The sequence below is a fragment of the Rattus norvegicus genome, chromosome 5 (assembly GCF_021556685.1).
Source record: "Rattus norvegicus strain SHRSP/BbbUtx chromosome 5, alternate assembly SHRSP_T2T, whole genome shotgun sequence".
Classification (NCBI taxonomy): Eukaryota; Metazoa; Chordata; class Mammalia; order Rodentia; family Muridae; genus Rattus; species Rattus norvegicus.
In genome coordinates, this window is record NC_141538.1 from 162292670 (window position 1) to 162318739 (window position 26070).

General features: G+C 41.5%; 1 protein-coding gene across 3 annotated transcripts in view; it reads left to right on the forward strand.

Moving 5' to 3' along the window:
• Window positions 1-5248: 5248 nt before the first annotated feature.
• Window positions 5249-26070, forward strand: part of Aadacl4fm1 (AADACL4 family member 1) — a 93223-nt gene continuing 72401 nt past the window's right edge. Inside the window, exon 1 of one of the 3 annotated variants that reach the window (XM_087548497.1) lies at window positions 5249-5366. The gene's annotated coding sequence lies outside the window, so the exon portion shown is untranslated. The remainder of the gene's footprint in view (window positions 5367-26070) is intronic. The other 2 variants (XM_087548498.1, XM_087548500.1) reach the window with 2 other exon arrangements.

Consider the following 26070-nt stretch of genomic DNA (forward strand, 5'->3'; position numbering starts at 1 on the left):
TGCTACAGCCTGAGAGGGTTAAACAGTCAAACAGTCTCTGGCAGTTCAGGGAAGCTGGCAGGGCAAGATCAAGGTGGGAGCAAGATTGGCCTTCTGGGGCCTACAAGGGAGAGATTCACTGCAGTCTCTAGCTTAGAGAAGGGTGTTCTCTCCCATTCGTTTTTCTGTTTGTCTTCATGTCCTGATTCCCCCTTTGGATAAGTAGACTAGTCACAGTTGGCAGGGCCTTAATGGAACAGCCTTTCTAGGGCCCTCATTTTCAAATGATGTCTCATTCTAGGGCATTTGGTGGTTAGGACTTTAGATACAGATTAGGGGCAAAGGACAAGGTTTAGCTTAAAGTAGTATCTTTTATCATCAACCCTAAATGATTCTACTCTCTTATGATGAATACTTCTTGCTTTGTACTCTACTTAAGCAAAGTCAGAAGTTAGGAATCATTTAAAGGAAGAGTCCCTCCAGAAAATGTTCCCTCAAAGAGGGATGTCAGGCTCTTCCCATCTCTACCCTCACTATTCTGTGAGGGAAAATTGACTTCTTTCAATAAGATTATGAGGGAATGATCCAAGCTTGCACAGCTGCCTGGGGGAATTAATTACCTGCTTGCTCCTCCTGGCCACAGGTGTAAGTGCTCAGTGTCCAGAGCCACCTGGCACAAGTTCCTGATGTCAGCAAAATGCCTATCCACATGTCCGAGTTATACATACTTCTCATAGGCTTAATCGGAAGGAAGGGTAATGTTACAGTCATGTTATTGGAGCCTGCATGGGAAATAGATGTCACTCAGGTAGGATCATCTGAGAAGAGCTTCATAAGGAACTATGTAGACACCATGGATAGTATAGCTGGTAACTGCAGTATTCCACCTCATTCACAGAGGTGGATCCCAGAACTGTGTGAAGAGAGCTTCTAGCTGGATCAGAGTCTTCAACCCAGTTATGAAGGAAGGCAATCTCACTGGGCTTAATAACCACATCCAACATTCCCCTTTACCCTCCCCAAATGTTCTCATTTATCTGTACTCCTCATTATCCAGAACTTTCATGGTGACAGAGGACAAAGAGACTTACAAATAGACTCGGAAATCAGTTTCCAAAGTCACAGAGAAGGTAAAGGAGAGTGGAGGGCATATCCAGAGGACTGAGGGACAATATCCAGCACTGGGATAATTTGATTGACAGCTCTTTACAATTTATGATGCATCTCAATTAATAAACTCATGTGAAGGAAGAATAGGGCTGAGGTGTATTAGTTCCCCGTAGATGCTGTAATAAATTACCACAAACTTAGGAGCTTAATTCTCTTTCCATTCTGGAGGTAGAAGTCACAGACTCAGTGTAGAAGGCATAGTACCTCTCTGGATGCTCATACTCAGATCTTTCTCTTTTTCAGCTTCAAGAGTCCATCTCTGTTCCTCATCTCATGATTAACCACCCTTCAGTGATTCTGTCATCTGCTTTGGTCATTACATCCCCTCTCTGACCCTCAAAGCTCCCTCCTAGAAGGACCTGTATGATTGTATCAGTCATTCAGAGAACACAGGATAATGTCCTCATCTCAGGTCTGGCTTTTCCCCTCTCTCCTACTGCCACCTCAGACTAGAGATTACCTTCTGCAAAGGTAGGGAGGCCTACAGTGAAGGTGATGAGGCTATCATTGTTCGCCAGGAGGGAAGTAGGGTTCACAGGACCCGCCCTTGGAGTTGTAGCCACTGCTTCTCCATTCCTTCCTCCAGTTGCAAGTGATCTTGGGAGATACTAGAGTACAGAAGAAGCATGTTAACTGAAAGATCAGTAATTGTGAAAATGAAGTAAAGAGAAAAAATACAATAGAAAATATTATAAATAAAAGAAGTATCCTGTAGTAAAATCAGAATGCTGAAACAGTGTATTATTCATAAATGATTTTTTATAATTATAATAAACATTTTACTCACCCATTCCATCTTTTGAAAGGGGTCACCCCCCTGTGTCACCCCCCACTCATCCCTCACTCCCCACTCCCCCATAATTCCTTTTCACCCCCACCCTCCACTGAATCCCCCACATCAAGTTGCTGTAGGACATGGTGTATCTCCTCCCATTAAGGCCAGACAAGGCTATCCATTTAGGGACTGGGGTCCACAGGCAGGCAGGCAGGCGACAGGTTCAGGGACAGCTCCTGCTTCAGTTGTTGGGTGACCTGCATGAAAACCAAGCTGTTCATCTGCTACATATATGCAGGGGGGCTGCGTTCGAGCCTGTGTTCACTCTTTAGTTGGTGATTCATTCTCTGGGAGCTAAAGGGTCCAGGTTAGTTGACTCTTACACTTTCTGTGGCGTCCTTGTCCTCTTTGGTTCCCTCAATCCTTCTCCCAACTATTCCATAAGACTCTCTCAACTCCATCTAATGTTTGGGTGTGAGTCTGCATGTCTTTCCACTGTCTGCTGGATAGAGCCTCTCAGTGGACAGTTATGCTAGGTTCCTGTCTCTCTGTAGGCTGTTCCGGGCAGACCAACTACAATCTGCATGTCTATTTTGTGCCAGTACTCTTTAGTGCTGCTGCTGCTACTGTGTCTGTTTATTGTCATGGCTCTGTAGTATAGCTTGAGATTGAGAATTGTGATGGCTCCACCATTGCCCTTCTGTTTAGAATTGTTTTAGCTGCTGGGGGTCTTTATGCTTCTATGGGAACTTTTTGTCTGGCTCTGTAAAAAAATGTCATTGGAATTTTAGTGGAGATTTTACACCGTATATATTTAGCTTTTTGAGATAGGGTCTCATTCTATAGCCCTGTGTGGCCTGAAGCTTTTTAATTTTGGCCTTGAAGATATAGCAATCCACCTACATCTGTCTCTCAGGTGCTGGGATAAAGGTATGAGTCACTGTGCCTGGCATATCACAAGGATTTGTTTTGTTTGTAGTCTATAGTCGTAGTTGGCTTGTAATTTGCCATGTATACCAGGATGACCTCAAACTCATAGAGATAAGCCTGTCTCTTCTTACCAAGTGCTGGGATTAAAGGCATTTGTCACCATACCAAGCACTGTTAGGTATTTCTTAAGCTATGGTAAGTGGTATCTTTTTTCCAGTTAATTTCTCAACAAGTTTGTATTGGTATATAAAATGGCTACTTAATATTGTGTGTTGATTTTATATTCTGTTACCTTGACAAAAGTATATATCAAGATTAAGAACTCTCTATCGGAGTCATAAGAGTCTTTCAAGTACATATATATCATTCGCAAGTACTTTTGTGTCTTGTTTTCCTATGTGTCCCCTGCTTCCTTGCTTCTTTGTCTTACTGCAGTAGCTAAGACTTTAGTCATTTAGTCATTATGTTGAGTAAGGATGAGGCATTTCCTTAGAATAAAATGCTGTCAGTTCTTTCTTATTTGGCATAATGTTGGCAATAGGTATCTTGTAGGCAGCCTCTGGTTTGCTTGGATGCATCTATCTAGCCCTAGTTTCTTTGGGGCTTTTTATCAGGAAGATTGTAATATAAAATGTATGTTAAATTCTGTGTACTGTTTAAGCTCACTAAAAACTACATCTGAGGAACCTCCAGACTGATTTCCAGACATTGCACTACCTGAGGACCCAGCTATACCTCTCCTGGGCATATATACCCATAAGATAGTCCAGCATACAACAAAGACACATGCTATACTATGTTTATAGCAGCTTTATTTATAATAGCCAGAAGCTGGAAAGAACTCGTCCTTCAACAGAGGAATGGATACACAAAACATGGTACATCTACACAATTGAATACTACTCAGCTATTAAAAACAATGACTTCATGAAATTCATAGGCAAGTGCATTGAACTAGAAAGATGTCATCCTGAGTGAGGTAACCCAATCACAGAAAACCACACATGGTATGCACTCACTGATAAGTGGATATTAGCCCAAAAGCTTGAATCACCCAAGATAGGAATCCACAAACCACATGAAACTCAAGAAGAAGGATGACTAAAATGTGAATGCTTCACTCCTTCTTAAAAGGGGGGAACAAAAATATTCATAGGAAGGGATATGGAGGCAAAATTTGGAGCAGAGACTAAAGGAACAGCCATTCAGAGCTTGCCCCACATGTGGCTGATAGGTATACAGCCACCAAAACTAGATAAGATTGATGAAGCTAAGAAGTGCATGCTGACAGGAACTGGATATAGATGTCTCCTGAAAGACACAGACAGAGCATGTCAAATACAGAAGCGATTGCTAGCAGCAAGCCACCGAACCGAGAATGGGACTCCTGTTGGAGGAATTGGAGAAAGGATTGAAAGAGCTGAAGAAGCTTCCAACTCCATAAGAACAACAATGCCAACCAACCAGAGCTCCCAGGGACTAAACCACTACCCAAAGACTATACATGGACTGACCCATGGCTCCAACTGCATATGTAGCAGAGGATAGCCTTATTGGGTACCAGTGGATGGAGAAGTCCTGCCAAGGTTGGACCCCCAGTGTAGGGGAATGTCATGGGGGTGGAAAGGGGGGTAGATGGGGAGGGGAACACCCTTATAGAAGAATGGGAGGGGATGGGATAGGGGGCTTATGTCTTGGAAACCAGGAAAGGGAATGACATTTGAAATGTAAATTAAAAACAAAAACAAAAACAAAACCAACAACAACAACACAAAGCTACATCTCAAGGTAAGACCCACAACACTTGCATTTCAGACCCAAACACCTTCTAGTGTTCCCAAGCATCCTTACTTAGGAATGGGCAGTCTCTTGACCTTGTTTGTGGTAAAAAGAAAGGAGAAAAGTAAAAACAGCTCAAGAGTAAAAATAGTGTTCTCAGGGTTGGGGATTTAGCTCAGTAGTAGAGCGCTTGCCTAGCAAGCGCAAGGCCCTGGGTTCAGTCCCCAGCTCTGAAAAAAAAAAAAGAGAGAAGAAAAAAAAAGACAGTGTTCTCTTGATAATGGAAGGAGAGTGAGTTGTTTGAGTGAAAACATTGTGCCCTTGAGAACACCTGAAAAGAGAAAGTGTTTCCAACCAAGGCTACTGTCTTTTATCCCACTGTGGGAAAACATAAATGGTGACAATAAGAACACAGAGGATCATCAGTGGAGAACTGTTTGTCTCTGCCTGGGAATTTCTCAACTGATACTCCATTCCATTTCAGCAGTTTCCAAGCCATTTCTACAGGATACATAAGTGTCCGATGTGATAAAGTGATTTCACTTGCTCTCCTGATCAGCCTACTCCAATTGCTTCTAGTGGATGTTGCAAGCACCTTATTTGATGATGTTTTGTGGTCTGACAACTGTTTTTATCTACTTGCTATCTATTTTCTTGCCTCATGCTTAATAAACTCAGTCACTTGAAACTGAGTGTACCTATCTCATGTAGATCATTCTCTGGGCAGAAAAAGGTAAGTTGCAATTTTCAAAGGTCCTTTCTGCATCTATATGGATAACTGTATAATTTCACCCCTTGAGCCTATTTATGTTTTGCATTACCTTTATTGATTTGTATTTATTGAGTCAATCTTGAATCAGTGGGATGAAATCAACTTAGTCATGGTGTACAACTTTTTTTTTAACGTGATCTTAAATATGGTTTGCAAGAAATTTCCTGATTTATTTTAAGCTACGGTCATTGAGTAGATTGTCTTGTAGGGATTTTTATGTTGCTATTATTGTTTCTGTATCTGATCTGGGTATGGAGTGTTGCTGGCTTTGTAGAACGGCTGGGTAGTGTTCCTCTTTCTGCTTCATGGAATGCCTTGAGGATCTTTGGCATTAGCTCTTCTTTAAAGGTCTGGCAGGATTTAGCAGTAATTCTATCTTATCCTGAACCTTCTTAAAGGGTCTTATTGTTTTTTTTTGAGGTTTATTTTCTTGTGAATTATGTGTATGGGGGTTTTGCCTGCATGTATGCCTTTGCAGAGTTTGCAAAAGTCAGAAGAGAGCATCCAATTTTCTGGGACTGGGGTGGCAGATAGTTGTGGGCTATCATATAGGTGCTGGGAATTTGACCCAAATCCTTTGGAAAAGTAGCCAGTGCTCCTTTTTCCCTTTCTTCAAAAAAAAAAAAAAAAAAAGAAGAGAAAGAAAGATAAGAAAAGAAACACCTTTATTACGTGAGCTATGGATGACAACTTATTTGCTTTTCCAGGCTTTGATCTTCCTCAGAAAGAACTCTACCTCCTTGCCCTCAAGCATGTACCCCTCTGCTCTACCACACTGGTCCAGCCTTGTTAACTACTGAGCAATCTTTTTAGTCCCTTGGTGGACATTTATATTCTGACTCCGTCTGTGGGTGTCTTTAGTTGTGAACTCTGTTTTTTATAGACAGCATAAATTTGGATCTAGTTTTTTAATCTAGTCAACCAGTTTGCAAAAGAAAAAAAAAGTTTGAAAAAAGTGACTTTTAAAAAATATATAGGTAAGAAAATATACCACTGAAAGAGTAATGAAGAGAGAAAAATCAAAAGGAGATTAAAAGAGGAAGCATAAGAGAGAATCTGTGTCTTCAAGAACTGGAGGCTGCCAGTGTTTGGGGCAGGTCAGATTTGTGACACTTTTTCCCGTGTTTTATAGTGGTATTTACACTCTATTGGACAAGTGTCCTATGTTCACAAGAGCTATCTTCACTTGGTTTTCCTTCTTTGCATGCCAGGGGCCTCTGCTAGCCACACTTACCTTTGTAGTCTGTGCAGTGGGTCTCTCACCCTCCTGAGACTTCCCTGCTTCTACTGGGGTGTCCATCAGGGTGCCTCTCAAATGCAATGGCAGTGTAACTGAAAGACCTCAGCCTAGCAGTAGTTATGCCATTTTACAAGGCTGTATTTAGGAAGACTGGTTCAGAGAAAGGTCAGAACACTGAGTATACAGCGGCTGCCACGCAGGATATGTGTGGAGAGCATGGCGACAGGATGATTGCGGTTGAGCGCCTGATAATGAAAAAGAAATGTAGAAAGCGTAGAAAGCCCTGGGAGAGGTCCCACACCCTGGTGGGAGGCCGAGTCAGCCGCTATGTTCCAAAAAGACACTATAGAGAACTTGCCCCCGGGCTGACCCCTGTAACCATGCATCTGCTTATGTATGCTTGCTTCTGCTTCCCAGAACCCTATAAAAAGCCCATCCCTGGTTCTGCTAGGCGCGCCAGTCTTCCGAATTGACTGAGACGCCCACAGATATCTGTGTATCTTGATCAATAAAAATCCTCTTGCTGATTGCAGCCTGTGGACTCGGACTGGTCATTGGGCTCGAAGATCTCCCTTCTGAGGGAAGATTCTCTCTGAGGGTCTTTCATAACAAGGAGCCACAGCACTGAGCTCCATCCTCAGGAGGGCCTGCCTGTCTTCACCCTTTCGAGATTTTCTAAATCTTAATTACCATGATGGGGGAATGCTGTGTGGCTATGAAGTAGTCTGGTTGACATTCAGCGGCTGCAGGCTCTCAAGGTTTCAAGACCCGCAACTGTTTTTGAGGCTTGTGGGGATATTGGCTTCTCCTGAGGAAGGACCATTAGTGCCTTTTCTACAGGGCTGCCTGGCATCTATTAGAGGAGGCTGCCACTTCCATGCCCCCTCCACCTGCTGTGGATCCCTGGGCCTGGAACTGTGTCTGACTTGGCTTTTTTTTTTTTCTTTTCTTTTTTTGGAGCTGAGGCAAGCACTCTACCACTGAGCTAAATCCCCAACCCATGACTTGGCTTCTTTTCTGTCCCAGTTGTCTTGTTTCTTGCCACACTCTTCAGGTGAATTTCTGAACTTCTTCCTTGCTTTCTTTCACTGGAATAGAGTCTCTCTCTCTCTCTCTCTCTCTCTCTCTCTCTCTCTCTCTCTCTCTCTCTCTCTGTCTGTCTCTCTCTCTCGTCTTTCCCTCTCCCTCCCTCCAGTTTCTCCCTCCTCCTCCCCCTCCCTTCTCTTCCCCTTCCCTCCCCCTCCCCCTCTCCTTCTCCCTCTGTATATTTTTCTGATACTTTGTCATCTGGCCACACACAGGCAGCCTCTAGTCAGAGTCTCTTACTCAGAGGCAGAAACCATGCATACAGAAGCTTTGCAATTTTATGAGATCCCATTTTTTTTTTTTTTTTTTTGCAATCCGCAAGAGGGTTTATTGTCCAGATACACAGGTACCTGCGGGCGTCTCAGTCAGCTTGGAAGGACTGGCGCGCCCAGAAGAACCAGGGATGGGTTTTTATAGGGTTCTGGGGAGCAGAAGCAGACATACAGAAGCAGATGCATGGTTACAGGGACTTGATTGGTGGATTCAAATGAGGCGCGGATGCATGGTTACACCCAATTGGCTATTTCAAACATATTTAAATGAGGTGCAGAGGTATGGTTACATGATTGGCTATTTCAAACATATTCAAATGAGGTTAAAACACAGCAAAAGAGTACGTGCAGGCTGGGGCGTCCGGAATGTCAGGGGCTAGGGGCTTATCCCTTCCTGCCAGATGGCCTATGAGTACCTCGGGCTGGTTCTGCATTCCTTCTTCCTTATCTTTGTGGTCTGTCAGTTTTAACGGCCGGGCAGGCCCCACAGGGCCTGGGCGTGCCTGGACCTGCCCGAGCCTGTTTCAGCTCTGAGTCTGTGAATCTTAAGACTTACTTTTTACTTTTATAGTTGTGGACCTTAAGCTCGTATAATTTTCCTTTTAAGGTGGCGGGGGGCGGGTCTTTCATTCCCCCATTTTCTTTTAACATTGAGTGAAATCTTTTACTCAACTTGGTTAAGGTATCTCTGTCTCTTGTTGTCTCAACCTTTGATATTGCTGGGTTAATACAAGAGTCTGGATAACAGAGAGCCTGTCTTTCATAAACTGTACCAACCTATTTAAGATGCAGGGGCCAAAAAGGAGGATTAGGAGAAGAATAATTAGGGGTCCCATCAGGGTGGACAGCAGGGTAGCAAACCAAGGGGATCTGTTAAACCACCCCTCGAACCACCCTTGTTGGGAATCAAACAACTTTTGTCTCTGGGCTAAGCGTTCTCGGAGCTTAGCCATATTATCTTTTACTATTCCTGTCTGATCTGCATAGAAACAACATTCTTCTTTTAAGGCGGCACACAGACTCCTTCTTTAAGGAATATCAGGTCTAATCTTCTCCTATTCTGAAGGACTACCTCTGAGAGGGAGGTTAGGTATTCTTGGAGGTCAGCTAAAAAGTCTTTTTCACTCTTTTTATATCTGAGTCAATGGCAGTTCTGAATTCTCTATAAGCCTTGCATTGCAGGGCAACAGCAGATGTCCTTGTGCTGCCCTTGCAGCACCTAGATAGCCTTAAGTAATTCTCAACTCTCTTTTGTGTCTTACTAAGTTGTTAGCATCAGGATTCCAATCTGGACACTATATGAACCTATACACCAAGGTCATGACTGTCTTAGAACTTCTAAATTTATGATCCCTGAGGCACAGTCCCAAGAAGTGTTAGAAGTAGTAACGCACATAATGTCTTCATAGTAAGGGTATGTTACATCATTTGCAATAGAAATCAAACCTATCCCCACACCTATCCCGATGGAACCCAGGGCAAACATGAAATTGTTTCTAAAACACACTCCTTAAGTGAGCATTATAGCAACCTCCCAGTTACGTCTCTGTTATCTGATGTGCAAGTCTAGGGAGTTTTTTGAAGATCTGAGTGTCCCTCTAGGTCCCAGCTCTCAGCCCCAACAGCTAGTACGTGACTGGTGAGGGCTGAGACTTGATGGCTGTCAGGCTGGTCAGCAGCACCAGGTACAGTCCTTTCCAGCGAGGCTCGAGTGTCTGGGCTCCGTGTCGTTGTATGTAGCTGCAGTCTCCGACCTGGAACTGATGAGATGTCTCGGAGGTCCCTGGGGCATAGGCTGCTGCCAGCTGTGAGCAGATTTCTTTCTGTATCACCTGTAGGTCTTTTAGTCTGGCATACAAATCATTATTACTATGACATATTGGTTCAGTAACATCATCTAATACAGTCAGAGGAGCTGAGGCCCCATATAAGATCTCAAAGTGGGGGGCTGGGGATTTAGCTCAGTGGTAGAGCGCTTACCTAGGAAGCGCAAGGCCCTGGGTTCGGTCCCCAGCTCCGAAAAAAAAGAATCAAAAAAAAAAAAAAAAAAAAAAAAAAAAAGATCTCAAAGTGGGTAAGGCTGAATCTGGAAGGGGTATTTCTTGCTCTGAAGAGAGCAAGAGGGAAGGAGTACCACCCAGTCTGCGCCAGTCTCCATGGTCAATTTGGTCAGGGTCTCTTTTAGAGTTTTATTTATTTACTCTACCTGTCCTGAACTTTGAGGTCTGTAAATACAATGTAATTTCCAATCGACCTCTAAATACTTGGCCACACCCTGGCTTACCTTGGCAACAAAAGTAGGGCCGTTGTCTGACCAGATTACCTTGGGCATTCCAGACCAGGGGAATTTCTTCCAGTATCTTCTTGATGACTATCGAGGCCGTCTCTTGCTTGGCGAGGAAAGCTTCTATCTATTCAGTTGCTGGCTCCATCAGGGCATCCAAGAGATGGCAAAGACACCTGCGGCGCTGATGTGCTGGGGGGTTGAGGTTCAGCCATTCCAGATGACATTGTGTTGTCCACCATGGCAGCACTCACTTATCTCTGACCTTCATGAAGAGAACTATTCTAGTCTGGAGACAAGGTAGCCTCGGCTTTCAGCAGGGGTCGATCAGCCAGTTGCAGAGGTCTTTCCTCCATCCATGGGCTTCTGTCAGTGCTTGACACTTGTGCTGTGGTGTCTCCAGGTCCGGATTGGGCAGCAAGGTGACCAGATTGCCCCCAACAGATGGAGAATCTAGTCCATGTCAGCTGACCAGTGGTCCCATCTTTTGGGACGTTCTATTTAAAGGCAAAACATCAGCCACTCTATCATAGTTTAAGTCCTGAATTGGGTGATAATTGTTAGTGCCCAGCTGGCAGGAGTGATGTGTTCCAGGCAAAACAGCACTAAGCCACACATCTCCCAGCATCAGGTACTGATGTACTGAGACAGGTCTTAAGTTCCACATACACAGTCTGTAGATGTGTATATACATGGCCTCACCCAGCCATTTCAGCCCACGCAAGCCATTTTGGAGAGCAAATTTCTCATGAGCAAGGGATAGGGGCAGTCAGACTACCCGGCCTACGCCAAGGTCCACTGTTCTTCGGGCAGTCCATAAGTATTGTTTGTTGCCAGTAGCCCCCTGTACCCAAGGTCTTTGGATACTGGCCCACTGGGGCATAGGAGCACAGAGCATTGGGTCCCTGTATCTACAGAACAACTGGGTGGGCTTCCCTTCTATCTCTGTGCATAGCCAGCACTCTAGGACCGAGAGGCTCTCCAGTGGCCCCTTTTGTTCTTTCTGGGGCAGTCCCTGACCCAGTGTCCTTTTTCTTTGCATTAGGCACACTGATCTTTAGCCAGGAATTCTCTTCTGTTGCCAGGTACTGTCTTCCTAGGTTCCCTAACTACTGTGGCCAGTATATGTTCCTCTTTTGTCTTTTATCTCTCTTTATCTCTCTAACTTCCTCTTCTTTTTGTCTCTTCCCTAGCTTCCTGCTCTTTTTGTCTTCTTTTTTTCTTTTTAACCCTTTAAATTTCTGTAATTTTCTCTTCATATCTTTTCCTTATCTTAGCCAGATTGGTGGGGCATTTTCCAGCCCCTCAGAGACCCACCCTTGGAGCCTGGCGGCAGACCTGGCGCTCCCTACCTTCAGGCATATTGAATCCAACAGGCAGAAGTGAGGGCCTTCCATCCATGTCTGGAACATTCTTTCTGGCCTCTAGTAGGATTCTGTCTTTCCTCAGTGGTAAAGAAGACCTGTAACAGTTACTAACAAGCAATGAGATCCCATTTGCTGTTTCTTGATCTTAGAGCATTAAGTCCTTGGTATTCTGTTTAGAAATATTTCCCCTGTGCCTATATTTTCCAGGCTTTTCCCCACTTTCTCTTCTTTCTGTTAGTTTCAGTGTATCTGGTTTTATGGGGAGGTCTTTGATCCACTTGGACTTGAGCTTTGTACAAGGAAATAAGAATTGGTCAATTTGCATTCTTCTACATGCTTGCCTCCAGTTGAACAAGCACCATTTGTTGAAAATGCTGTCTTTTTTTTTCCGTTGGATGGTTTTAGCTCCTTTGTCAAAGATCAAGTGACCAAATATGTGTGGGTTCATTTCTGGGTCTTCAATTCTATTCCATTGATCTACCTGCCTGTCTCTGTACCAATACCATGCAGTTTTTTTTTAAAATCAGGATTGCTCTGTAATACAGCTTGAGGACAGGGATGGTGATTCCCCCAGAAATTCTTTTATTGTTGAAGATAGTTTTCACTATCCTGGGTTTTTTGATTTTCCAAATGAATCTGCAAATTGCTCTTTCTAATTCTATAAAGAAATGGGTTGGAATTTATCAAAAAATCAGGTGTCCATATATACGTCAATTTTCACCTGGGTGTCTAACTGGTCTTCATTGATTGACCTGTCTTCTTTTATGCCAATACCATACAATTTTTATTACTGTAGCTCTGTAGTACAGTTTGAAACAAGCGATACTTCCAGAAGTTCTTTCACTATATAGAATTGTTTTTAGTTATCCTGAGTTTTTGTTTTTCCACATGGTGTTGAGTATTTTTCTTCCAAGTTCCGAAAAGAATTGTGTTGGAATTTTGATGGGGACTGCACTGAATTTGAGGATTGCATTTGGTGAGATGGCCATTGTTCTATGTTTATCCATGGCACAGCTCTTTATTTTTATTAGTTATTTTATTTATTTACATTTCAAATGTTAACCTTGCTGGTATCCCCTCTAAACCTCTCTATTCCATTCCTTGCCCCTGCTTTTATGAGGGTGCTGTTCTCCCACCTACCAACTCCTACCTCACTGCACTAGCATTCCCCTATGCTGGGGCATTGAACCTTCACAGGACCAAGGGCCTCCCCTCCCATTGATGCCAGATAGGGCCGTCCTCTGCTACACATGCAGCTGGAGTTGTGGATCCCTCATGTACATTCTTTTGTTGTGGTTTAGTCCCTGGGATCTCTTGGGGGTCTGTTTGATTGATTTTGTTCTTTCTATGGGGTTACAAACCCATGCAACTGCTTCAATCCTTCCCTTAACTCCTGGGGAAGTATTGGGGTCCCTGGGCTCAATATGATGATTGGCTACAAGTATCCACATCGGTATTTGTAAGGCTCTGGCACAGCCTCTCAGGAGACACCCACATTAGGCTTCTGTCAGTAAGCACTTCTTGGCATCAGCAATAGTGACTAGGTTCAGTGGCTGCATATAGGACGAATCCCCAGGTATGGCAGTCTCTGGATGGCCTTTTCTTCAATCTCTGCTCCCTGTATTTCCTTTAGACAGGAGCAATTCTGAGTTAACATTTTGAAAAGGATGGGTGGCCCCATCCCTCAATTGGGGGCTGTGCCTACCCCTAGATGTGGTCTCTACAGTTTCTCTCTCCCTTTTGTTGGGTATTTCAACTAATGTCATCCCCGTTGGGTCTTAGAAGCCTCTTGCTTTCCTGAAGCCAGTAACAGGGGACTTTCTGTTGCCTACCCCTAGTTCCCCATTCCCTATTGTGCTACACTTCTGTTCAATTTCCTGACCCTCTGTATATCACCCCCGTTGCCTCCCACACCAGATCCTGCCCTCCTTTTTTTCTTTTCCCCCTCTTTTCTTCTTCCCAAGTCCCTCCTATTCTTCACCCCCTGTGATTATTTTGTTTCCCCTTCTATGTAGGACTGAAGTGTCCACACTTTGGTCTTCATTCATCTTGAGCTTAATATGGTCTGTAAGTTGTATTATGGATATTCTGAATCTTTTTCCTAATATTCACTTATCAGTGAAACCATACCATATGTGTTCTTTTGTGACTGTGTTACCTCCCTCAAGATGATATTTTCTAGTTCCATCCATTTTCCTGCGAATTTCATGAAGTCATTCTTTTTAATGGTTGAGTAGTGTTCCATTGCATAAATGTACAATATTCTCTGTTTTGATTCCTTTGTTGAGGGATGACTGGGTGTATCCAGCTTCTGGCTATTATAAATAAGGGTGCTATGAACATTGTAGAATGTGTGTCTTTGCTATGTGTTAGAGCATCTTTTGGGTATATACTCAGGACTGGTATAGCTGGGTCCTCATGTAGTATTATGTCTAATTTTCTGAGGAACCACCAGACTGATTTCCCAAAGTGTTTGTACCACCTTGTAATCCCACCAGCAATAAAGGAGTGTTCCTCTTTCTCCAAATACTCACCAGCATCTGCTGTCTCTTGAGTTTTTGATCTTAGCCATTTTGTCTAGTGTGAGGTGGAATCTCAGGGTCATTTTGCATTTTCCTGATGACTAAGGATGCTGAACATTTTTAGGTGCTTCTTGGCCATTAGAGAATACTCAGTTGAGAATTCTTTGTTTAGTCTGTACCCCATTTTTAAAATAGGGTTGTTTGGTTCTCTGGAGTCTAACTTCTTGAGTTCTTTACATATCTTGGAATTACCCTTCTATTGGATGTAGGGTTGGTAAGGATCTTTTCCCATTCTGCAGGTTGCCTTGCTTTCCTATTGACGGTGTCCTTTGCCTTATAGAAGCTTTCCAATTTTATGAGTTCCTATCTGTCGTTAGTGGATCTGAGAGCCCGAGCCAAAAGTGTTCTGTTCAGGAAATTTTCCCCTGTGCTGAGGATCTTTCCCAATAGATTCAGTGTATCTGGTTTTATTTCAAGGTCTTTGATCTACCTGGACTTGAGCTTTGTACAAGGAGATAAGAATTGACCAATTTGCATTCTTCTACATAGTTACCTTCACTTAAGCCAGCACCATTTATTGAACATGCTTTCTTTTTTTTCACTAGAAGGTTTTACCTTCTTTGTCAAAGATCAAGAGAAAGTAGGTGTGTGGGTTCATTTCTGGGTGTTCAATTCTATTCATTTGATCTACCTGTATGTCTCTGTATGAATATCATGCAGTTTTTATCATGATTTCTCTGTGGTAGAGCTTGGGGCCAAGGATGGTTATTCCTCCAGAAGTTCTTTTGTTGTTGAGGATAATTTTCACTATCCTGGGTTTTTGTTGTTCCCAATGAATTTGAGAATCGCTCTTTCTATCTCTGTGAAGAATTGAGTTGGAATTTTGATGGGGAATTGCATTGAATCTGTAGATTGCTTTCAGTAAGATGGCCATTTTTTTTACTATGTCAATCTTGAGCATTCATGAGCATGGGAGGTCTTTCCATCCTCTGAGATCTTCTTCAATTTCTTCTTCAGAAACTTGAATTCTTTTTTTTTTTTTTCCGGAGCTGGGGACCGAACCCAGGGCCTTGCGCTTCCTAGGTAAGCGCTCTACCACTGAGCTAAATCCCCAGCCCCAGAAACTTGAATTCTTGTCATACAGACCTTTCATTTGTTTGGTTAGAGGCACACCAAGATATTTTATATACTTTGTGAATATTGTGAAGGGTGTCATTTCCCTAATTTCTTTCTCAGCCCATTTATCCTTTGAGTAGAGGAAAGCTACTGATTTCTTTGAGTTAATTTTATGTCTAGGCACTTTGCTGAAGTTGTTTCTGAAGTTTAAAAGTTCTTGGGTTTTGAATTTTGTCAAATACTTTCTCAGCATCTAATGAGATGATCATGTGTTTTTTTTCTTTGAGTTTGTTTATATACTGGATTACATTGATGGATTTCTAAATATTGAAACATCCCTGCATCCCTGGAATGGAGCCTACTTGATCATGATGGATGATTGTTTTATTTTGTTCTTGGATTCAGTTTGCAAGATATTCAGAAGAGAAATTGGTCTGAAATTCTCTTCCTTTGTTGGGTCTTTGTGTGGTTCAGACATAAGCATAATTCTGGCTTCATAGAAGGAACTGGGCAGTGTTCCTTCTGTTTCTATTTTATGGAATAGTTAGGATAGTATTGGTATTAAGTCTTCTATAAAGGTCTGATAGAATTTTCCATTAAATCCTTCTGGTCCTTTTTTTTTTGGTTGGGAGAATTTTAATAACTGCTTCTCTTTTTTCAGGAGTTATAGGACTGTTTAGATGGTTTATCTGATCCTAGTTTTACTTTGGTACCTGATATCTATCTAGAAAATTGTCTATTTTATCCAGATTTTCCAGTTTAGTTGAGTATAGGCTTTTGTAGTAGGATCTGATGATTTTTGAATTTCCTCTGATTCTGTTGTTATATCTCCCATTTTATTTCTGATTTTGTTAACTTGGGTACATTCTCTATGGCCTCTGGTTAGTCTGGCTAAGGGTTTATCTATCTTGTTGATTTTCTCAAAGAACCAGCTCCTGGTTTTGTTAATTCTTTGTATAGTTCTTTCTGTTTCTACTTGATTGATTTCAGCCCTGAGTTTGATTATTTCCTTCTGTTTCTACTCCTGACCAAATTATCATTGAGACCTTTTCAGCTTCCATGTGTATGTGGGCTTTCTGTTGTTTTTGTCGTTATTGAAGACCAGCCTTAGTCCTTGGTGATCTGAGAGGATGCATGAAATTATTTCAATCTTTTTGTATATGTTGAGATTTGTTATGTGACTGATTATCTGGTCAATTTCAGAGAAGGTACCAGGAGGTGCTGAGAAGAAGGTATATCCTTTTGTTTTAGCATGAGATGTTCTATAGATATCTTTAAATCCATTTCGTTCATAACTTCTGTTAGCTTTACTATGTCTCCGTTTACTTTCTGTTTCCATGATCTGTCCATTGATGAGAGTGGGATGTTTAAATCTCCCACTATTATTGTGTGAGTTCATTGTGCACTTTGAGCTTTAGAAAAGTTTCTTTTATGAATGTGAGTGTCTTTGTATTTGTATTTGGGGTATAGATGTTCAGAATTGAGAGTTCATCTTGGCAGAATTTTCCTTTGATGAGTATGAAATATCCTTTCTCATCTTTCTATTTTGGTTGAAAGTCTATTTTATTGAACATTAGAATGGCTACTCCAGCTTGTTTCTTGGGATCATTTGCTTGGAAAATTGTCTTCCAGTCTTTTGCTTTGAGGTAGTGTCTGTCTTTGTCACTGAGGTGTGCTTCCTGTATGCAGCAAAATGCTGGGTCCTTTTTCCATATCCAGTCTGTTAATCTATGTCTTTTTATTAGAAAATTGAGTCCATTGATATTAGGAGATATTAAGGAAAAGTGATTGTTGCTTCCTGATATTCTTGTTGTTAGAAGTGGAATTAAGTTTGTGTGTTTCTCTTTTATTGGGTCTGTTGAAAGAAGATTAATTTCTTGCTTTTCTTGGGAGAAGTTTCCCTCCTTTTGTTGGAACTTTCCATATATTATCCTTTGTAGGGAATGGATTTATGGAAAGATATTGTTTAAATTTGGTTTTGTCATGAAATATCTCGGCGTCACTATCTACGGTATTCTGAGTTTTGCTGGGTATAGTAGCCTGAGCTGACATTTGTGTTCACTTAGGGTCTGTATGACACCTGCCCAGGGTCTTCTGTCCTTTAGAGTCTCTGGTGAGAAGTCTGGTGTAATTCTGATTGATCTGCCTCTATATGTTACTTGATCTTTTCTCTTACTGCATTTAATATTCTTTCTTTGTTTTGTGCATTTGGTGTTTTGATTTTTATATGATGGGAGGACTTTATTTTCTGGTCCAGTCTGTTTGATGTTCTGTAGGCTTCTTGTATGTTTATGGACATCTCTTTCTTTGGGTTAGGGATTTTTTTCTATAACTTTGTTGAAGATATTTACTGGCCCTTTAAGTTGGGAATGTTTGCTCTCTTCTGTACCTATTATCCTTAGGTTTGGTCTTGTCATTGTGTCCTGGATATTCTGGATGTTTTGGGTTAGGAACTTTGTGAATTTTGTATTTTTTTGACTATTGTGTCAGTATTTTTCTATGGTATCTTCTGCACCTCAGATTCTCTCTTTTGTCTCTTGTATTTTGTTGGTAATGATTATACCTATGACTCCTGATCTCTTTTCTAGATTTTCTATCTCCAGGGTGTCTCCCTTTGTGATTTCTCTATTGTTTCTATTTCCATTTTTAGAACCTTGATGGTTTTGTTCAATTTCTACACCTGTTTCATTGTATTTTTATGTAATTCTTTAAGGGATTTTTCTGTTTCTGCTCTCCTGTATTTCTTAAAGGGAGTTATTTATGTCCTTAATGTCCTCTATCATCATCATTAGATGTGAGTTTTAAATCAGAATCTTGATTTTCTGGTGTGTTAGTATAACCAGGGCTTGCTGTGGTGGGAGAACTTGGTTCTGGTTATGCCAACTAGCCTTGGTTCCTGCTGCTTATGTTCTTGCACTTGCCTCTTGCCATCTGGCTATCTCTTGTGTTAGCTGATTTTGCTCTCTCTGACTAGAGACTGTCCCTCCTGTAAGCCTGTGAGCCTGTGAGCTTATAGTCTTAGATCTGTCAGTACTCATGAGAGACAAACTCTCTCTGTGATCTTAGCTGTTTCAGCACTCCAGAGAGACCTGTGATCTTAGCTGTTTCAGCACTCCTAAGAGACCTGTGATCTTAGGTGTGACAGCACTGCTGGGAGACCTGCTCTCTTTGAGCAGGATTGGGGTATGGATAGTTGTGGCATAGGGTCAGATCTTGGGCACAGATGGAAATCAGAAAGATTGTGTACCTGGCTGCTCTGTGGTTCTTGAGTCCTGTGGGCTCTGGGAAGGTCCCACATGGATGCAATATTCGGGCAGCAGTGGTGGTCTCACCTGTTATCTTTGTTGTGTCAGCACTCCTGCGAGACCTTGGGACAGTTGGTTTTTTTAAATATTTTTAAATTAATTTATTTTTTATGTTATGAGTACACTGCTGCTATCTTCAGACATACCAGAAGACGGGAATCAGATTCCATTACAGATGGTTGTGAGCCACCATGTCGTTGCTGGGAATTGAACTTATGACCTTTGGAAGAGCAGTCAGTGCTCTTAACGGCTAAGTCATTTCTCTAGCCCTGACACTGTTCTTTTTAAGATGTATTTAATTTTTGATTTTTGATTGTGTGTGTGCGTTAATGTGTGCCAATGCATGGAAATGCCACACCCATGGAGACGAGAAGAGGGTGCAGAATCTCATGGTGCTGGAATTATATGAGATTCTTAGCCATCTGATATAAATGCTGGGAACCTACCCTGAGTCTGTTGCAAGAGCAGTGTTTGCCCTTAGCCTAATATCCATCTCTGCAGGCTGACAAGGACAAGGTTCTTTGTTGTTATTGTTGTTTTGGTTTGGTTTTGAGATAAGATCTCAGTACATAGCAGTGGCTGTCCTGGAACTCTCTATTAGACCAGGGTTGCCTCAAACTTGAAATCTGCATCACCATAATGGTTGGGACACCTTCATCTGTAATAAAACTGTGCTTTGGGTGCTCATCCTAGTAAGTCGGGGCAGTCATAGTATAATGCCACGTGAATATATGCTCCTTAATAGTATCCATATCATGGGGATGCTGGTCCATTTGCCTCTGCTTCATGAGTGCTATAACTAAATGTAACTACCACCACAGTAAACTTTAATCCTTTTTTGAAAATCCCAGTCCCTGTTCTCACAACAATATGTACAAGTAACCTGAAGTTTCCACGATGGGATCTTTTTCTCTTAGTGATTACAGAGAGCAAACAAGATGAGGTCTAAGGCTAAAACCGAGAGTGACTAGGGCAAATTAGAGGCATTTAACCTCTAATTGGAAGAAAGGATGTACCAATAGTCACTATGATCTGCTAACTGGGATTGTGGTACTGAGTGAGGAACCATAGTGCCCATGAATGAGCTCTGTTACCATATTTTAGAGGATCATTGGATATAAGAGAAAAATGATAAAAAAATATAGTGCCATGTGTAGGCATAAATTTTTTGCAACATACTTTAATAAACTTCAACTCCTCTTCTTGCCTACCATCCAACAGAGATAGTGGAAGAGAAAAGTTATTAGGATATGGGGGAAATGGATCTGTTTAGCAATAGTTCTCTGGGGTTGAGCTCAATCTCCTTTGACAGAAGTTCAGTCCCATAGCAGACACCAAATATGACTCAGCAGCTTCAGACCAGTATACCAGGCATGAACTAGCAGCAGTAGTTCAATCCTGAAGAAATGAAAGGCTCACCAACTTGTCTGAAGCCATGGGGAGGGCAATCTGCAGGACTGCCTCACATACAAGCAGTTCTTTGGCAAGTTTCTCTCAATGGCAACATTATCACAAGTGGAGTTCAACAATGCTATGCAAGGTGAAGCAATGCATGCATGTTGTTAGCGAAGAATAGCGAGGTGAAGCAAGACGAACCAATGCTCAATTCTAGTGTCCCACTGTCTGTGTGGTCATATTTAGACTCCCTCGTTACACACCCTTTCACCCGTGTCTGCTTCATGAAAACATTGTTTCAAGTGTTACTTTAACAAGACATCCTTTCACTTATGTGTCTCAGCAAAACATCATTTTACATAACCGACTTTCCAAACAAACCAAAGTCTCCACTTCAGCCATGAGCCACTCAATTTCCTACAGGTGAGTTAAAAAATAACTGATTTATTATATGAGACAACTTTTTACAATGATGATCTTGAACTTGGGTCTAAAACCTGGCCTTGAACTTAGGGATCTCTTGATTTTGCTTTCTGAGGAGATATTTGTACATGTAGGGACTTCCTTGTCCAGCTCTCCCTCTGTTTTCAGGCTTCTCCAAAACTCCATGGTGAAGAGCCTGAGAAATTTAGACACTTACTATACATAGGAAAAAAGAAAATCATTTGCCAGAAGCCACTAGGTATCTGTTCTGAATGGTTATTAATACTGAAGAGTAACATGGCTATTGAGTCTTCTGAGGTCAAGGTAGGAGATTACTGTGCTTGGCTGACAGGCAACTTCTAGCCTTAATTGGGCTTCTTGACCAACAGACAGATTTCATAGGTGTGCTCACCTACTGTTGGTATTGTTCATGCAATAGGTATAGTGGGAATCTCAAAGAATGGCACACTAACTCTCTAGTCACAGAATGGGAGTCACTGTGGGGGAGTCATGTGGATCTCACTCTCTCTGCACAGATGATAAGAGGAAATCAGTGCTATATCCCACAAAGCACCACAGACCTCAAGATCACCACGAGACTTTACAAGAGCACACATCGCCTTTTGTTTTAACTATTCTACTAGAAATGCTCATAAGTCAGGCAGACCTTGGGAAATGAGTGAGGATGATCCTGAAGTTACTCATGCAGTAATTCCGATTGCAGCTGCTCTCCAGCTGTGGTGTCTCCAATGAGTCAGGTAAATATAGTGCAAGGTATTTGGAAAAGCACCAGGTCACCCGCCCTCTGCCTTTTTCTCCATATCAGTTAGTAAGAGAAAAACTATCTGCTTCTCCATAGCAGAGCCTGAAACATGCCTTCGCAGTCTTAAATCACCACTGTAGACATTGTCTGTCTGTCCTGCTTTGTCCCATGAAAAACTGAGAAAATTGAGAAACCATTATGACCCTTTACCAAACTTCATACCACTTCGTTGCACTGAAGACCTTATGTGGTTTCCATCATATGGATAGAAAGTAGCAATTACTTTTGATGGAAGAGTAGTTAGGCTCCACACAGAAGATATATGTAGATGATTCTTGGACACAAGGGACAGAGGCTACTCTCAGAAAAGAAATAAAGTTTGTAATGGAGCACGGCTATAAATAAGTCAACATCATGTCACCAAGAGTTAGGTGTGCCTTGGAAAAGTAGTTTAACTTGCAGCAAACCTGTCTAGGTGATATTCAAGCATCTTACTTTTTCTTGTTATTGTGATAAATACTTTAAGAAAAGCAACTTAAAGAAGAAAGGGTTTGTTTTAGCTCACAGTTCAAGGCACAACCCATCATGGTCAGAGGAAATCAGAGCAACAGGATCTTGAGGTAGTTGGTCACATTTCACCAAGAAACAGAGATCCATGAATATATCCATGCTATAACGCAACTCGTTTCCTCTGCAGAGTTCAGGATTTGCTCCCTGGGGAATGGACATGATAGTTATGATGGTCTTCCCATATGAATTCATATAATTAAGATACCCCAGATAGGTATGCCAAGAAGCCCAATTTCTCGATGCTTCCAGAGCCTGTCAAGTTGATAATTAGCATTAACCATCAAACAAGGGAGGCTGTTCACTTTGAATGTGAAGTCTGCTGTATGTTTCAGGAGCAAAACACTAGGAGTCAATTATGTAGGACCTAAAGTTGGAGAAACCTAAAGTTGGATAAGCTAATGCAACAGGACTCCAGTGCTATAGAATCATGTGTATAGGTGCCTGGTGGGGTCAGCACACCCAAATCAGAAAGACTATCCCATCCTTATTCCTTTATCCTACCCAATATTCCTTTAGCTCCCTCTCCTGAGGAAACTCAATAATGTTCTACATTTCAAGGGAGAACCATTTAAAGGCAATGACAAAGAACCTCAAAATGAGTCTGAAACTTTTATCTGATTTCTAACTACCAAATTAGACTAGTGCAGTCTCACAGCTACATGGAGAATACACGGGCATCAGATTTAGATTCAAAGCATTTTTTAACTTATAGGAGAAATGTCAAGACCCCCATGTCTTGAGTCTCAGAACTGGGGTTATGGGTAGAGAAAGCACAAAGAAAGGCCAGACACACGTAAATACATATAACAAAGCTGAAATTTTTTACAGAAATCTTTAACAGAGTTTTACAAGGGGTTAAGTTATTGGATGCAATTGACCCCAGCTGACCCATTCAACAAATATCATTGTTTAACAACTAGTATCCGTGAATGGTTGCTTTCAACCTTTGTGGAAGTTTTTGGGAAGTTGCACCCAACTTCTGCATATGTTGCTTTCAGAAAATGATACAAATACATTTCCTGAGTTAAGGGCTTGGAAGAGTATATAACTTGAGATTATAATTATGCATTCACTTAGGTTATAAAAGTTGACCACATGGGAAATCCATGGCAAGTAAGGTTGCTGTTACATTGTTCTCTTAAAGGCAGGTTAAACAGTACACAGTAGGATAACACACTTAAGTCTTAAATAACTGCAAGGTGTATGTATTATTAACTCTGGCTGTGAGGTCCAGCAAAAATTCCAGGCTCTTAGGTTGTAAGAGATATTGTCAGAATATTATAGCATCATATTCAAACAACCAGTAGAGGCTTGGGGATATATAAGACCATAGAAAGAATGTTGTTTGAGATCATGGCATCCACAGAGTGGAAATAGCATTACTTGGATGATAGAGGTTGACAGAGCATTCAATGAGTATACTGGCTTGTTGAAAACTATAGGATTCTCAGGGAGCCATGTTGCTTTTGTGATATTCAGAACTAGCCACAGAGCCTCCTATTCCTCTGGTTCCCACTTGAAGTATTCAGGAAGACTGCAATTTGTTGTTGTCTATAATCAGCCAACATGTCTGCTGTGTGTGTATTATAAAGGTGTAAAGAACATTGAGCAGAGGGCTTGGAAGATAGCACATTGGGTGAAGTGCTTGCTATATACAAGCAAGAGGATCAAGTACAGCTCCTCACCACCTTCATTAAAAAAATCTGGTGCAGTGACATGGCTGTAACCATGTCATGAGAGCAGTGAGGAGAAAGATTGATCCCATAGCTGCACTGAACTGCCAGTCTAACCAGAACACTGAGTCCCTGGTTCAGTAAGAGAGTCTGTTTCAAAAAGTAAGGTGGAAATGATGGAGGGAGATGTTTTGTGCCAACCTCTGAACTCACCCACATGCACATACATGGATGAGTGTACCCACACTTAAATTTGTGCACACTCACACACTAAAATAAGATATGTGCACACACATACACACAGCACTTATTTTTATGAGAGGTACTACATTTGAAGTGGCTCATCTTCTACCCTGAGGATGAATCTCAATGCTGCTTACATTGTAGAATGACAAGCCTCACTGTAGTCACTGTCCCCTGAGAGTTTCTGGTGACTTCACCTCTTTCACTTTGCATAAGTCTTCCTGTGGCACTTCACACTTATGTACTCTAAATACTGGGCACTTTAAGCAAACAACTCAAACACAGTAGATTATAGTATTTCCCGCTGTAATGTCAAAGCAATTAGATTTCTGAGAACTACACTTTATTAGGGTAGAAACCAGAAAACCCTGAGGTAAGGCTGCAAAGATTTCTTGTTTTTACTGGTACAAGGGAGTTGGTTTCTGTTTTTATCAATTAACTGGTCTGGAGAAAAAAAGGCATCAGGCAGATGAATGACTGCTTCCTATATGCCATGGGATATGTTTATGTGATTAAATGAATATGTTACAGCTGGTGATTAGCTGCAATTGTAGTCACATTCTGACTAATTTTAAGATCATCTATAGTCATTTTGAAAGACATATTTGACTTTTGAACATTCCGGTTGGGTGAGTGGAATCAGGGTGTGATATGTCTTTTATAATCACCCTGAGTTTTACAGTACCCTGTGGGATGCAATGTGACTTCCACTTTAGTATCTTGGAAAGAGGGATAAAGTCCAAGGGACTTCTCCATGGCCCATCCTAACCACAATGAGTCTCAATTTTTGATCAGAGTCAATGTACTTCTTTGGGTCTCTCAGTGCACATGTTACAAAAACACATCTCAACAAAAGATCAAAAATGAATGTGTCTGTGTACTCAGAAACCTTCTAGAATTTAAGTCTTGGTCTCAACCCTGATCAAAATAAGGCCTTCTGAATACAGGAGCCATAGCAGCAATATTATTCCTCAGGATTAATACTCACTCAAAACAGATGTCAGGTGGTCCCTGACAAAGAGTATTTTCTTTTCTCTGTGTCATTTTCTTTGACAAACAGTTGTATATCTTTGGTGTGCTTGGAGCCATTTGGCAGAAGATTTAAACCATATACAATGTGTTAATGATCCAAGAGGCTGAAGCATTCTGATGCTGTATAGGGCAACATAAGATCATGAGTTGCTTCTGGATTCTGACTGTGCTGGCAACTGATAATGAGACACAGCTCTCTGTATCTGGTTCATGTTGAGAGAGAGAGCTGGACTCCCAGGAGTGCTGAGACACCTGAGATCAGAGATAGGACTGAGACTTTCAGCAAAACTCTGAATTACCGTAAATGGAGAAACCAAGATATTCCATTGGGGGGAAAAACAAATTTACACAATATCTTTACACAAATCCAGCCCTACAACTGATAATAGATGAAAAACTCCAATACAAGGAGGGAAACTACACCCTACAAAAAGCAAGAAAGTAATCTTCTTTCAACTAACCCAGAAGAAGATAGCCACAGAAACATAATTCCAAATCTAACAACAAAAATAATAGGAAACAACAATCAGTGGTTCCTAAATATCTCTCACATCAATGGACACAATTCCCCAATAAAAAGACAGATTAACATACATGACATTGGTACAGAGACAGGCAGATAGATCAATGGAATAGAATTGAAAACCCAGAAATGAATCCACACACTTTTGGTCACTTGATCTTTGACAAAGGAGCTAAAACCATCTAGTGGAAAAAAGACAGCATTTGCAACAAATAGTGCTGAAAAAAAACCTGGCAGTCAGCATGTAGAGGAATGCAAATCAAGCCATTCTTACCTCCTTGTACAAAGCTCAAGTCTGTGTGGATCAAGGACCTCTACATAAAACCAGATACACTAAAATTAATAGAATAGAAAGAAGGTGGGGAAGAGCCTGGAACACATGGACACAGGACAAAAGTTCCAGAACAGAACACCAATGACTTACACTCCAAGTTCAAAAATCAACAAATGGAACCTCATAAAATTGCAATGTTTCTATAAGGCAAAGAACACTGTCACTAGGACAAAATGGCAGGCAACAGATTGTGAAAAGATCTTCACTAATCCTACATTCGATAGAGGGCTAATATCCAATATATACAAAGAACTCAAGAAGTTAGACTCCAGAGAACCAAATAACCCTATTAAAAATGGGTTACAGTGCTAAGCAAAGAATTTTCAACATAGGAATCTGGAATGGCCAAGAAGCATCAAAAGAAAGGTTCAACATCCTTAGTCATCAGGGAAATGCAAATCAAAACATCTCTGAGATTCTTCCTCATACCAGTCAGAACGGCTAAGATCTAAAACACAGGTAACAGCAGATGCTTGTGAAGATGTAGAGAAAGAGAAACTCTTCTCACTGTTGTTTG